We start from the raw sequence: 14,809 nt of genomic DNA, 5'->3' as shown, positions 1-14,809 counted from the left end.
TGGAGTTAGCTGGTAGCTTCCTCTGTGTACAAAGCAAGCTTCAGTTTTGATTTTGAGCTTTTACAGGATGCTCCAAGCCTGCTGAGTCCTACATCTGGAGGGGAGCCAACCATACTACATCACAGCCACAGAATATAGTCCTTGGGGAATGCTATACTCCAAAGGAGAGCTCCTCTGGCTCAAGACCAAATGATCATTCTCCTTTCTCCCACTGATCCAGGGACAGACATGATTTAGGTGGACACCACTGCCCATGCTGGTGGCTCTCACCCAGGGGAAAGTGAGATACTGACAGAATTTCTACATTTCTTAAAAGTCAGGCACTCATAAATGTCTGTTTTATATAAAGCATGCATGTAGAGCAGAACTAAAGGAAACAAACTTTAAAGGTTGTAAATCTAGTGCATACTATAGTCTTGCTCTCTTTGGAAGACTTAGGACAGCTGGAAAGTTATTTGGATTGTTACCACAGAGTTCCTAAGCATTCATAGCAATGAGGAAAATGTAAACATCAATAGAATGAAATTGCTTGTTTCAGAAACTTAGGAATTAAGAAACAACAATTATTTCAATTGTAATTTCCAGTCACCCAAGAAGTTCTTAGCCAAAAAGCAAAGGCAAAGGCAATCCTAAGACTACCTTCACACATAGAACTTATAGACTACAGTGTGGACACAGATATAAAGTTGCAAAAATGCTTATATCCACATAGTTTATTGTTCTAAAGGAACACTTTCTAGTGATTCAATGTACCATCATATATCTTTAAATGTACCCATGTTTAAGGTTGAATTGGCATAAATATCTCAGCCTAAAATACATTTTAAAAGTTTGCATCCTTGTTATAGTTACAGGATGTTGTAAAACATTGCATGCAAACCCAGATTTACAGAGACGGGAACACTTAAACCAGCATACCAACCATTGTGTTGCCCCCAGAAATCAGAAAGTTACTTATAACTGCAAGCTTCCTTTAGTGCAAAAAGAAACAGTCATCTACAGCTCTGCCTAGTCCTTATTGGATGCAACGGATAAGGCCCCTCCTTAAAAATAACTTTCAGTTGCCCTCCGTACCACAGACTTATTTGAGGCACAGTGAAATAAATGCAGCTGATAATGAGAAAAAAGGAGAAAATGTGCAGGGTATTTCTTTTACACCTTATACCGGTAAGTATCCCCACTAAATCAGTACCAAGAGGAAAGGTTTAAAAGGTCAGATCAAGTTTAAAAATGCCCATACCTTCCCATTACAGCCCTGAATTGCCTTGATTTTTATTTTCTAATGTTTGTGAGTGGATGTTGTGCCTCTATGACAAAAGTGAAGTTCAGTGAAAGAATTTCCTGCTTCACAGATAGGTTTTTAACCATACAAGACATATGGATGACCTCAATTCTCCATTTCTTGCCTGTTGTGCAACTCAGAGTTTAGCAGCAAAAGGAGGTACAACCTCAGCATTATGTAATACTTGTGCATATTGCATGCGCACATGCTTGGAAAAAATGTTTAGCAGCTGACAGAAGTTGAAATAAAACTCTTCCTCCCCCCTGCCCCAAATAATAATTCTTTCACACCATCTAAAACATTCTACTTGGCAGAAGGACAGTTTGTCAAAAAATCAGGAGGAGGAAAGGTAAAGGTCTGCCAGGAAACAGCTCCTGTCTGTGCGAATGGTGGGATTCTCAATGAGTTCCACAACAGGCTGTAAATACAACCCATCTCTGAGTCCAACACATATGGATTCTTCTTAATGTTCATGTAAAACTTGGTTACAAAAAGTGGTGACTTTCCAAACAACTTTGCAGAATCAAATAGAAGCAGCGCTCTTCATCTGGCGGAGCTCAGTCAGACTGTGTGAATGAGGAAATGCTGCCAGAGGAGTTTTTTTGCTGCCATTAATTTGTTTGTTAGGCTGATGTTGCCACCCTGGTGGGTGCCACTTTGCAGGCTGGCCTGTCAGTGGGATTTGGATGGACTTTGGCATTAACGGTGAGATCTGGAAAAAAACCACTTTCAGGAACTACACATTTTGTGCCTAAACCATGAGCAGTTCAGGGGTCTCTGGTGGGCCATGGCATCCATATGGGTGGGCTGTAGTGGGCCACGGCAGCCTTGGGGGGAAGACCCTCACAGTGCCTGGTCGCAGATGGAGCGTCCACCCGCTCACCTCTGGATAAGGAGGATTGTTAAAGCTTAACCAGAGCAGGCTGAGGAGCAGGAACAGCCCTCGCAGCTCACCATCGTGCAGGCGCTGGAGGCCACCGTTGTCCAGGCCTGCTGCCTGAGGAGGCAGGCTCGGCGCTGCGGCTGCCACGGGAGGTCCATCCCCTTGGCCTCCTCCACACGTCCGTCCGGCATGTCCCCAGACGGCGCGTTGGGAGCCTGGGCAGCGCTGGGGCTGCTGCTGGCCCCTGCACGGCAGGCGTGCACCACCAGTGCGCCATGGAGCACGTCACCACCTGCTCCAGGGAGGCCCACGCCCCTCCCCACCTTTATGGCCTTCACCAAAATTGGGTAGGAAGTGTCTCCTGGCTCCAAGCCAGGTAAAAGCTATGAAGCCTGTGGGTGCTGGGTTTGGGCACCCCTTTAGCCGACAGCGTAAGAAACAGCACTGGGGTCGGCAGCTCTGCAAGCTGTGCTGCTCCTCCTGCACCAGCCAGAACACGTCCAGCGCTAGCATCGGTGCGTGGTATATATAAAACCTCACGGAAATTAAGAGGTCCTTCTGCTGAGAGTCATAAAATGTAATCAGTTCCAGTGGGGGTCAAACAACAAAATGCTCCTGGGAATAATTTGGACTTTGTTTCTTCAGTTAAACCAGAATGAATCTACTAGTGATTCATATTTCAATGGTGTATAGACCTTATGCATGTGACCATCCTTTGTTCTAAAATTAAGTCTGTCCCTTCTCTCTCTTTATTTTGTAAACTCTCAGTTCATAAGGATTTAGGGAAAGATAAAAGCTCCTGTGAATTGTTATGGTTTTACAGTGTTAGGGAATGCAGAACAGAACTTTCTTGGTTTTTTTTTAACACATTCTACTTCTAAATCCTACTCTTAGATGTATCATAAGCTTTGCATGCAGACCAGACCATGAACTAGTTTAACTAGAGATATTTTGGCATCAGTTTAGTGGCTGAGCTGTGAACTGTCAGGTGGACACATTGAGAAACAAGGTGTAAACACTATACATTAGCACATTAACACAGAGTTTTAAAGGTATTTAGTTAAGTAGGAGTAAAAGGGGTCTAGATGAGCCAGTGAAAGCTTTTTGCATAGACTAGTTTTTCCTTTTGTCTGGATTTGGCTTCTGTAGGAACTTTGCTTAATTCTGTATCAGATGACTGGTGTAAGTATATGCTTGTCCCACCAAAGGGAGATTTGCCTTGAAGTATCTGAAATATGTGTCCTAGTATGTTTCCCTCCTATGGTAGTAGTAAAGATAAAAATCCGTCTCTGTCAGCTGACTTACACACTGTTACCTAGCTGTCTTACATGCTGTTTCCTTTACACTTAGGTGTAATGTATTAATTCCTTTGATGATCAATAACTATGTATTGCAAGAGATAATTATTTTCCCCAGATGAGTATGTTTTAAAGCCTTTGCAAATGTCTGCAAGGGGAAAAGCTTGTTAGTGTGTTTGAACTTCTAAAGAAATTGAATGAAGAGTCCACAGTAAGATGAAAAAATATTCAGAAGGATAGAATGTTACCCACATAAGTTCAATCATACTAAAATTACTCTTGTGTTTATTATGAAACCTGGTTATTTTTTCCTAATACAAATAATATGGATAAGTAAGATCTGCAATTTTTCTGAAGATATTCGGGCAGAATCTTTAAAGATTCAGTGGTGATCAGTATGTCAAAACACTGGAGCAGCTGTAAGATCAGAACCCAAAGGCCAACGAGCAAGGATGCAGCACCCAGGAAGATGATTAAGGTAAAATAAAAGGTGGTTATATGCGTTCCATTGTAGTTGCTATTTAAATAATCCTATCTGAACTTCACCACTGTACAAAAAAAAAAATAATCAAGTCTTGCAGGTTTGTGCTTATGCAACTTGAAAACAAAATCTATCAGTTGAGCCAGGTCCTTGGCACTACTCCAATAGTTCAAAACAGGTCTAGAGCCAGCTTAACTGCCCCAGCCATAAGTATTTTCACTTCTCCAGAAACAGCTCTGCCAGGCATAGGCCTGCTGAGACAGTGTACACTTCCCTACCTCTGAACTCTGACTCCCAGAACATAGAAACAAAAGGCATGGGAAGCATGGACCTGCTCTGCAGTGCATCTCTGCCTCCAGAATGCTCCCCCTGGGCTAGGAACAGCGGATTAATTCTTTAAACAACAAAACAACCTCCAAGATAATTAAACAAAATGTTTGTCATATCTTTCTTCTCCTATCCTCCATTAATTTTTGTGGCTTTTTTTTGGGGGGGGGGGCATGTTTGCTTTGCCTTGGTCTTTAGTGAATCATCCAAGGTATCATTTTAGAATTCCTGTTGCTTGTTTTATACAAACATGCTCTCAAGCTTCTGTCTGATGAGGAAGTAATGACAATTTGTGGAGTAATAAAAAGGAGTCAACATTTTACAATGCTGAAAATTGTTAATAATCCGTATCAAAAAGTTTTAATCTGTTGATAGTCATCTACTTGATTTATACATCTGGCTGCCCTACTGTCTCTTCTTTCAGGCTAACTGCAGTCTGCTCTGAGCTATGTGTCTTTGTACAGTGGTTACTCTGGAAACATGGAGGTAGCAGCTCTCCAAAGCAAGAGGTTGAACCATTGCTGAAGGCCTGAGCAAGAAGTAGTCCAGGCAGTGCATGTGATTTTCCCAGGTTGATGCGAATGAATTAAGAGTGAAGACACTGCCTCTAGGAGCAAAAAACCCCACCAGCCCCAGAACAAAAACTCCAACCCTCTGTCTAGGAGTTGCCTAGAGCAAGGGGATGGAAATTTTGGTTTTGTGTTCTTGTTGCCTAGAGTGATGTAAAATCTTTGCCCTTTTATAACTAGTAACAAATCCTGGGGCTGTCTGGTATTACACTGTGTGAGAAGGAAGAAGAAAGAAAAGAGAGAAAGAGTCATTTGGGGCACTGAATGGACCTGAGGACCAAGCACAGGGTTTGAGAAGAAATTTATTACCGTCTGTTTATTTAAAAAACTTGAAATGAAGGGATAGAATTCATACTGCCCTGTTATCCTCCTGATAGACAAATTAATTCAAACATTCCAATAATAACTTCTTATGCCAGGAAGAAAATGTTATTTTTCCTTTGACGACAATCAGATGTTTAGTGGGAGGAATGCTCAATGTGCATCTAAGAGATAGGTAATGCCAGTTATGAGAAAAAGAGTACTTCACGCCCTCAAACTAAACCTGTTTGGTTGCCAGTACAGTAAGCAGCCTGAACAGAGGAGGGTTAGGATTATAATAATTTAAAATGTAGTAGGTAACACATAAAACTCCTTATCTAGAGACACCATAAACTTGTATGGCTCACTTAGCAAAATGAAATGATGGCTAATGTTCTCCAGACTCAGGCTTGTCTCTTTCTAGGTTTGACTGAGAAAGGAACAGATCAAGGACACCTGAGGAAGATGCTGATTTCAGCCTGTTTAAAGCTGCTTCACTGGTGTAAATGATCACATTCTGTCCTCTTTTTCTGCAGGTGCATGAAACCCTGGGTCAAAGATTTTCATCCGTATCCTGTTTTGGAAGGTTAGGTAGTGACAGGGATGAACACGTGACAACCAAAAAATTAAAAGGCAACACAGGTACCTGTTTGATATTACTCTTTTCATAATTTCAACATTCACCTTCTAATTTGCTCCATCTCCTTATCACTTTATGTGAACCTTGTCTCAGAAAAAGAAAAGAAAAATTTTATGCACTAGATGATTCAGATGGCTCCCTATTCTGACACTTCGCAAAGAAAGTGGTGTGTAGATGTTATCTGTACAAGGTGAACTTCACCTTGCCTTTCATCACTCAATTTCAAAAATAATAGATTTATAACATTTCTGTTAATGCCACCCTTTTCAGCTTGGTTTTTGTTTTGTTTTATCTCTGAACTTGTTACAGTTGTTAGAACTTATGGTTCCAGAATAGTTTAGATCATGAGGAAAAATCAATTGTTAATTTTACTTTAACTGCATCCCTATCAATCAGAAACACAGTTTGGCATTGAGCTGTCATATCCAGCTTCACAGCAGTAGTGTACATCAAAAGTTAGCTTGCTCTGATGTTATAAAAAGTATTCGTGGGAGAAAGAATTCACAATTCCTTGGGATATTTATAGTATTTAAGAATGCTTTTAAGTCACTTGTAATGGCAGATGCCATTGGGTACTCTGTCATAAATGTTTTCCTTATTCATAACAAGTAATGCATATTGTAGTACATTTCAAACCAGGCCCACATTAAACTTTGTAGAAAAAATAAAGACCATGTCTGTATTACTGTATGAATTCCATTTGGATCTTGTTAATGCCATGTTGTGTTTTTTGTTTTGAATACAGCTCCTAAGAGGGGTTTTTAGCCATCAATTTGATTGTTTGGACTTCATGATGGATTTCACTGGATTACATCTAAAGGTCCAACACAGGTACCAATGGCACAAGCTACATGGTGTTACCATCAGGCAGATAATGGGTTTGTTACAACAGAACCAACCTTTGAATGGCTTGGGCAGCAGGCCTGCAGAGTAAGAGCCCTGCTCTTCCCAGTGCTGGCTCCCTTCTCCCTTCCACAGGTACCTCCTCCTATCTCTAGTACACAGCCTCTCCCCAGGAGTGCATTCTCTTCCCCAGGGTATGTAGCTGTGGATTGCTGCCCCTGCAAACATTGAGTGGGCTACAGTGCATCCTGGCTTGGATTAGAAAAGCAAGAGGGACTTGAAGGACCACTGGGAACTCAGAAGGGCTGGGATACCAGTTCTGGAATCTAAACAAGCTCCAGTCACTGGTCCAGAAGGATCCCAGTCATGGTGTTAACAGTTGTCAATATGCTGGAAAGATAAAGTTAGAAATTACTAACCTGTAAGTGATAGGATCAACTCACAACACCACAACTCTTCCTAGAACAGGAGCAGGACACATTCTAACAGAAATTGCCAAGTTTGGTGAGATTTGACATTTCATTCCAGCTTCTCCAGACTGGAAAGCCCAGCTCCTCTGGAAATGACAGTGGCTTCTCACACAGTATGTGTGAGGCTCCTACCACTACTACAAGGGTTTTCACCTTCTTTCACACAACACATTTTTGTCCTGTATGCACCAGTCCCACTTGCTGTCCCCAGCCTTACCTTTGCTTCCAGCCCTGATCCCTTCCAACTTCTGCTCCTCACCATCCAGTCATAATCATCCCTTTAAATACATATGCTCAGTGGCCAGCTTTTCTTCTAGAATGTCTCTGGTCATTCATTATTCTAAGTTACACTGTAATTGGCAGGTAACAAGTGATTTCACAACTGTTGAAAAACTTCCAAGAAAATAAATTTGGAACTTCAGGGGCATGTAGATTGAACTATTTACAGTCATTGTTAAATAGGTTAAAAAATAGGCCAGTCTTCTTTAATTTCTACTCCTTCCTCAGCCATTTAACATCACATGTGAGGATTTTAATTTTGTAAGTTACACAGATCCCTTAATCAGCAGTTCTCCCCCATCTCATAAAAATCAAAGAATCTGGACTGGGAGCTTCTCACATGTTGAGGCCTCTAGTCCAATCTCCATCTTAAGCACTGTTAGTATGATCCACACTGGGAAGATATAGCTCTGCTGACTTCTGAGTGGGTTTTTTTTTCCTTCCTTTTTTTTTTTTTTCATTTTAATACATTTATGTAGAACTAAGCAGATAAGACTTTGTGTGGCTGCCTCAACATGCCACTTGAGTCAGTCTGGCTTCATCAAGCACTGAATTGACACCCATCTTAGTTTACAGTTCCACCTGTAGCTGCTGAGTCCTCCCTACTGCAGTCATTCCACAGCCTCATAACTCAACAACCTGTCCTTTTTCATGTCAATACAGCTTTTGTCTCAAAAATGCTGTTGACCAAACAAGTACCTTGAAAGAGGATGAGACTGCTATTGCATGTGTAGCTTTTTTTAAAAGTCAGTCATCTGCTGAGGTGATGAGAATTTGGGGAATTCTGTGTTATAAATACACCAGTGTTTACAGTACATGTATGGCTTGCTTGTAGACAAAGTCAGCACTCAGGAGACTTCAGCATATAGATAGAAATAAACAGGTGATTTTTAGTTCTGTCCTAGTGAACTATGTACCAGACACAGAGACTGGAGATTCTAATTTTGAACAGTCAGGTGTTTGAATTCTACACCACTTTAAATGCTCTAGATGAAGCAGGGGCTGGAAAAGGCAGATTCTGGTGGCAAAGGGAACCTTTATATTGCTTCAAACCTACAGTTTTCACTTATTGCCTTTGATTATTCTTGAATTGTATATTAGGTATGGCTTATTCAGGTGTTTCTCAAGGGCAATGAGTGTTTTGTTTCAGCAAAGTGTAAAGGTTACCAAAAGAGTGACTCCTAGAAAGTAACAATTAAATTCAGGAACCTAGATTTCATTTACAGGAAATTATTTTTGAGATGTAACATCACTCAAAGAACAGACTTGGATTGGTATAACTAGTTATTAATGGAATTCTCATGTTGGGCATGGTATCGATCTGAATGTGATTAAGTTAGCAGGAATTCTGCCACTCTTTGGTGACAATAACCTTGAGTCCTGAACTGAAAAATAGGAACATCTTAGCAAGAGAGTAGCTACTCTGAATAATTGAAGTAAAGTATTAGAAAATTTCAGGATAAATGGGAAGAGCAGACGTCAGGATGAGTAGTTAAAAAGAACTACAGTTTTCAAGATCTAAATATTACGCAAAAACTGAGAAGCTTAAAAAATCCTTAATGTTGCAGTTACATTTTCCGTCTTCTGGCCGCTTTATTTCTAGGTGATGGCATGATTAACATAACTATGGAGGCAGCTCAAATTTCTTTTAATACTGCTTTACTGTTAGCAATACTATCAGTCCTAGCAGAATTTCTAAACCTAGTTTTCAGCCTATTAGTACAGGAATAATTTGTTTCTCAACTGTTACTTTGAAACATATTGATTTTTCAGCCTATACATGCTTTTACTTGTTTGTGATCTTATCTTACTCAAATTTCAGAACCACACAATTGACTGCTAAGATAAAGAATGCAAAATTATTCACCCAGTTTGGCTTCAGACAAACAAATGGAACTCAACACAAACAAAGAGAGTTGTATCCAAGCATTATTTGCCTGAGTTCTTAATATTTCAATACTTTGTGGAAAAAGCAAGTTGGGTAACAAGCTGTTTTGACTTCACTTCCAGTACACTTTCTGGTTTCTCTAGTCTCCAAAGCCAAGAATCCAGTCTAAAGACGCCACAAAGCTTCAGCATGCTTAAGGCAAGACAGTGCTGTGTTCTTTTTCAATCTTTGTTGCTACACTTTGGAATAAAATAAAAGTTTTGCCATAGTGTATAAAATAAAAGCAGTCTAAGATGTTACCTAAATCCCCTACACTTATTTCATATGTGATTTATGCTTAGAGGAAAGAACCTTGAGGTGGAATTGGTTACATTTGCGTTTTCTGCTGAAACAAGTTCTGAACTTGAAGCATGTCATTGGAAGCACCCTGTTTTGACAAATTTTCAGCAATCAGAGCTGAAGTCTGATTGAAGTCTCCCCAAAATGGGGCACCACACCCACCAGGTCTCTGGTCTTCAACCTGTTGGCAAATGGCCTGGCATAGAGCATCCAGATCATCCATCTCAGTATCAGCTGACACAACTTCCTCAAAGAACAATTGTGATTTTTCTAGGAAAAACTCAGCCCTTGCAAGTGTCCATATTAGCATGAGACTGTTGCTCCACTGTTACATAGGAAATGGAACCAGCTTTGTAGAAAGCAGCCTCTTGCCTGCTCTGGGTTACTGAACCGGCAGCTTGAAAGCCAAGCTCCCGCAGCCTCAGAAATGTCCTGACAGTCTGCAAGCCTGAACTGTTGCCCTGTGAGCGACTGCACTTTCTAGCTAAGTAAAATATTTTTGATTCATTGTCTTCATTTTGTAGCAGCTTCTTTGTCTACATCAGTACCAGGGAGGACAGGACCTGACTTTTTGAACAACTTTTGTTTGTCCTCATCAGGCCTTGATATTCCTTGCCCATGTTATGCAAGGCTGGCCTATCCTGCATGTGACCGAATTGTCTGGCAAGAACTACCACCACCTTGCTTTACAGACAGGGCCACTCTTTCAATGCCAACTGAATGGAAAATGTTTGTCAATTTCTGTTTTCTTTTAACTTCCTCTGCACGGATCTGGAGAGCGCCTGCCTATAAATACTTCCTTACAGGGTATGTGGGAAACTACTGTCTTCTACAGGGATCTTGTTTTCAAGTCATATTTTACAGAGGAATAATAAAGGACCTGAATTAAATTTTTCTGCATCAGCATCTCGGTCATTCATTCATTTGACCAGGTGGAAAAGCCTCATCACAAAATAAAGGCAGCAGTCTAAAGTGATTGTTTCAGAGAAAGCAGGATCCCAAAGCTAAAGGGTTCAGTGTAATGGAGATAAGCAATCTTTTGCAAATCAAAATAAGTAGTGTAGTGATAGCCACCAAATATGATATGCAAATTTTCAAGTCTTACTATTAAAACATTTGCAGTCAATTCTGAATGTGTTTCAGACTGGTCTATGAATCAAAAAATATTTATTAAAACAGAGACTAGAATGTGTGACTGAATTCCAATTCAGCCTTTGCAAGTGAATTCCAGGCATCATAGAATGATTTTCAAGATGTTATTCAAAGCAATGGAATATGTATTTAAAAACAAGCCTAATCTTGACTGCATTTTGAATGAAAACATTTGGAAATCCATGCTAATGCATTTTTTTTATTACACTTCAATTTTTTACAGTATTCAAAAAAGCAATTGGAAATTAAAGGCTGCAATCCTGCAAATATCACCATTAACTTTAATAAAACTACCAGCATGCTGTTAGGGGATGCTAAATACCAAGAATTAATAAGTGTACATTTTCTTAAAACTCTTTGCTGAACCAGTACAAAACTATGTCAGCATTAACAATGAAATCATTCCAATTTTTCAAGATGTTGTTGAAATTATAATGAATTTCTGAATATACACATCAATCAAAACAACCAGCCAAAAAATGAAGGTTTTAGGAAAGGCCAGACCTTTATTTGATAATATACTGCACGGAAATGCTTAGAACTCCCTGAAATGGATGTAAAAGATTTGCTGTGAATAGCTCACTGTGCTTTTGAGAAGTACAAGAGACAAAGAGTATTCCCAAAAAAATCACCATGTGTTTCACAGCCCCTAGAGAACACCGAAAAAAGGCTTTAGAAATGTTTGTCCAGAGAGAGCACATAGAGGGTTTCTATCAGCTTCAGTAAACCTTGCAATAAGTCTCATTGTACTATTTTAAAGATTATTTAAGAAACTTAATCTATAATAGTAGTTTACAGTACTGTCATTCCTGAGTAAGAATGACTAATTTCTTGGTGCTGTTAATATACATTTGTTAACTGGAGAATGGTGATCAGAGAGAGTGTCAGAAACAATTTTTTTATCTTGTGCTTTGCTTAGCCATCTTTCCTCTTTTGGGTGAAAGAGTAGTGGTAGCATTTCATTCTTTGTCCTCATTACTCCATGAAATTATTATTTTATGTGTGATTATCTTTCAGTCCAGTTTGTACCTCACTCATTACACAAGGGTGGTGGGAGCATTCTGCCAGAAGGCAAAGGGAAAAAAAGCTATAGAAGGACTATCTAAGTGAAAATGTTTGCAAGTCAAAGGGAGGGCAAATTTAACTTCACAAAAGAAAATGCTGGTTTCTGTTGTAATGTTGGTTACACAATCACATAAGGTTTTATTTTTAAAAGCAAGTAAAAAAATTATAGTGCATCAGCTCTTTGACTGGTGTAAATCAAGATGGTTTTATGGACTTTGATGGAGCTATGTCGATTTATACCAGATGAGGATTTGGCCTACTGTATGGATATATTTTTATTTCTCTTCTCACTCTATCAGTTAAAGAAAGGGTAATAATCAGCAAGCTGGAAGCAATTATGCGTGTGTGAGGAGGGGGTAGTTTCATAATAGCTAACTTGATATTATTTCCTGTAAAATGCATCAGGAGACTAAAGCCTGGAGCCTGCTGACCAGTTTGTTTTGTAAAGAAATATTTGTTCAAATCTGTTTATAATAATTTGTCAAATTATGGGCAGATTCAGCTGAAGCACTTGCCTTCCACTGACACCACAGGCAGCAGTTCTGGAGCTGATCAGGGCACCAAGTGACACCCATGAGGGAAGACCCAGGCAAAATTTGGCTTTCACTTCCATCTGTGTAAATCTGGAATAATTCTACAAAAATCAGTGGAAATATTTTCTATTTACAAGTGTGCCTAAAAGCAAAATTTGGCACCATTTTCAACTGAGCATTTATAAGCTGTTTCTGGCAACAAAAAAATGATGGGGGAGGGGAAGATTATTCATTGCAGATGCTTTGTAAGATTACCAGAGGCTTTCTGGTGACAATAAAGTCTACTAACATAGTCACTTTTGGAAAATGCTTTTGAAAATGTGATTTGAGGGAGTTTCCTGTTATCCTTTAATTCTTACATCATTTCATGGTGGTAAAAAATACTAACCAAGACCTCAAGTGAAATTATTTAAATTGTTCTCCTTACCATGGTGAGGCATATGAGTCCCAGCCTGCAATACCAAGTAGACTAAAGCAATTCATGGCAAGCTAAGATTGCTAAGAAACCATCTTGGATGAATGCATTTCATAAGGTGCAGTTTAATTATTGTTAAGCAGCCACACATTGACAAGGGAGCTGAAGACAAAATAATCACAACTAAAATAAATGGAAAGATTTATGAATTTATTTTTAAGTTAGAGTGCAGATTATTCTAAAGTACCAACATTAGCACTATAAACACTAAAGTATACCAACCAGCGTTTGCAATATAGCTCATTCATCTGATCTCTTTGCTCTCAGGAATGATTTAATTTTCGTAATGTTCTTGCGATGTTTTAACTTAAGAATATAAATAAAGTGACCTCCTGCCCTGCTAGGGTGAACATAGTTATACTAGGCTAATGATGCTTTTAGCACTACAGCTTATACCCATATAACTAGCTCTTTCTGAACTGATCTGCAGGTAAGTAAATCCCAAAACCAGCATGTAGGTGAACCCTTAAGCAATAGCAGACAACTCATAAAAGAGTGGAAAATACCCAGTTCAGAAATTATTATGCATAAATGCAGCTCTTGCCCCAACTAGGGAGAGCCCCAAGGAGCCCTTGATCCCTGCACTGGCCCTCTCCAGCCCTCCCTGCTGTGTCTCCCTGGGAAAGGTCAGGTAGCCTATTCATCAGAGTCTGGACTTTGATTTGAAGTATGTATATGTCTACCATTTCCTGGATCCTTTTGAAGCAAGGAAGAAGCAGAAAATTTCCAGGGAAAGTTTGCTTTTTTTGGGATTCTTTTTTTAATAGCTTACATGCAATCGCCTGAAAACCAAAAGAAGGCTTTTCAGCTAGGGCAGGTGATGGCATTGTGACATTGAATTTAAATCCACCTTCCTGTAGTGAATATGTAACTTTACGTATACAGTGCTGCCTGCTTTATTCTGTGTGTTACTGCAATGTATCATTCACCAATTTTCTTACTCAGCTTTTCAGCAATGCATAGAAATTCATGGCATGTTTTTCCCCAGTAATTTCAAATGTATATGCTGTTCTACACTGAAAAAGACAACTGCAAGGTCATTATCATATTTTCTAGTAAGAACATAGAATAGAAAAATAAATGAAATAATGTAACCAGCAGCTGCATTGATTGACTGAATTTCTATGATGTCTGTGTACATAGAGGCATGTGTTATATGTATAAATGAATTATTCTATTTTTAATAAATGCATGTACTCAATTATTTTTACTATTTAATGTATTGCACAAAATATAACTGCTTAGACAGTATACCTAAAATCAATAACACTAAATCAATTCACACTAAGAATAATTTAAAAGGATGAGAAAACTTTGATTATTTTTCTGCTTAGGTTTCAGAGCTTTACAGGAAGGAGAAAAAAAAAAGATTAAAAGATCTCTTTCAAACCTGGTGTGTGCTGTAGAGATGATATTCCAGCTAATTTTGACATGGACAGAGGTTACAACTGAAGTCAGGAATAGAGAGATTAAATTCTAAACCATGACCCTGTTTTCATAGCAACGTATTAAGGAAACAAAATAGAATGACATACCTAAACCAAAGCATTTCCAAGTAAGGCATCTGTCAGATTTTTCCATGAGGTATAGGCAGTTTATGATGTATTGTGATGGTCAGATTTCTGCATTTTAGTATTGCTCAGCTTTCATGGTAAGAGTGGTCCAAAGCCTGAAGATGAATTTCAGAGATAAACTGAACAGTAGCCAGGAAAAAGGTTAATATCACAGTAGTGACAGGTTTATATGTGTCAGCTAACTTGAGAAAAGACTAGAAGAGGTGATCATTAAATCAAGTGAAGCTTGAATGTATGAATGAATTTGAGTTTGTTGTTCAACTACATAGAGAGTCAGGTACTACACCAATATCTAATCCTGTACATACTACTGGAGTTGGTGATTACTGCAGCAGAACTTCAGGCTGTAAGCACAAGTTCTCATGGGGAATATCTGTGGCATGCACTGCGTCCCTGTTTTGTCCTGATCAG

At 39.2% G+C, this 14,809-nt stretch overlaps 1 long non-coding RNA gene across 1 annotated transcript; it reads left to right on the top strand.

The window, feature by feature from the left end:
- Nucleotides 1-2,246: 2,246 nt before the first annotated feature.
- On the top strand, nucleotides 2,247-13,263 carry LOC137475546 (uncharacterized). The gene is made up of 2 exons (XR_010999945.1): nucleotides 2,247-5,782; nucleotides 6,526-13,263. It is a non-coding gene; the product is annotated as an uncharacterized lncRNA (long non-coding RNA).
- The last annotated feature ends 1,546 nt before the right edge of the window (nucleotides 13,264-14,809 follow it).

This window comes from Anomalospiza imberbis, chromosome 6 (genome assembly GCF_031753505.1).
Source record: "Anomalospiza imberbis isolate Cuckoo-Finch-1a 21T00152 chromosome 6, ASM3175350v1, whole genome shotgun sequence".
NCBI lineage: Eukaryota > Metazoa > Chordata > Aves > Passeriformes > Viduidae > Anomalospiza > Anomalospiza imberbis.
Note: the sequence above shows the minus strand (reverse complement) of the source record. Positions and strands in the feature narration are given on the sequence as shown.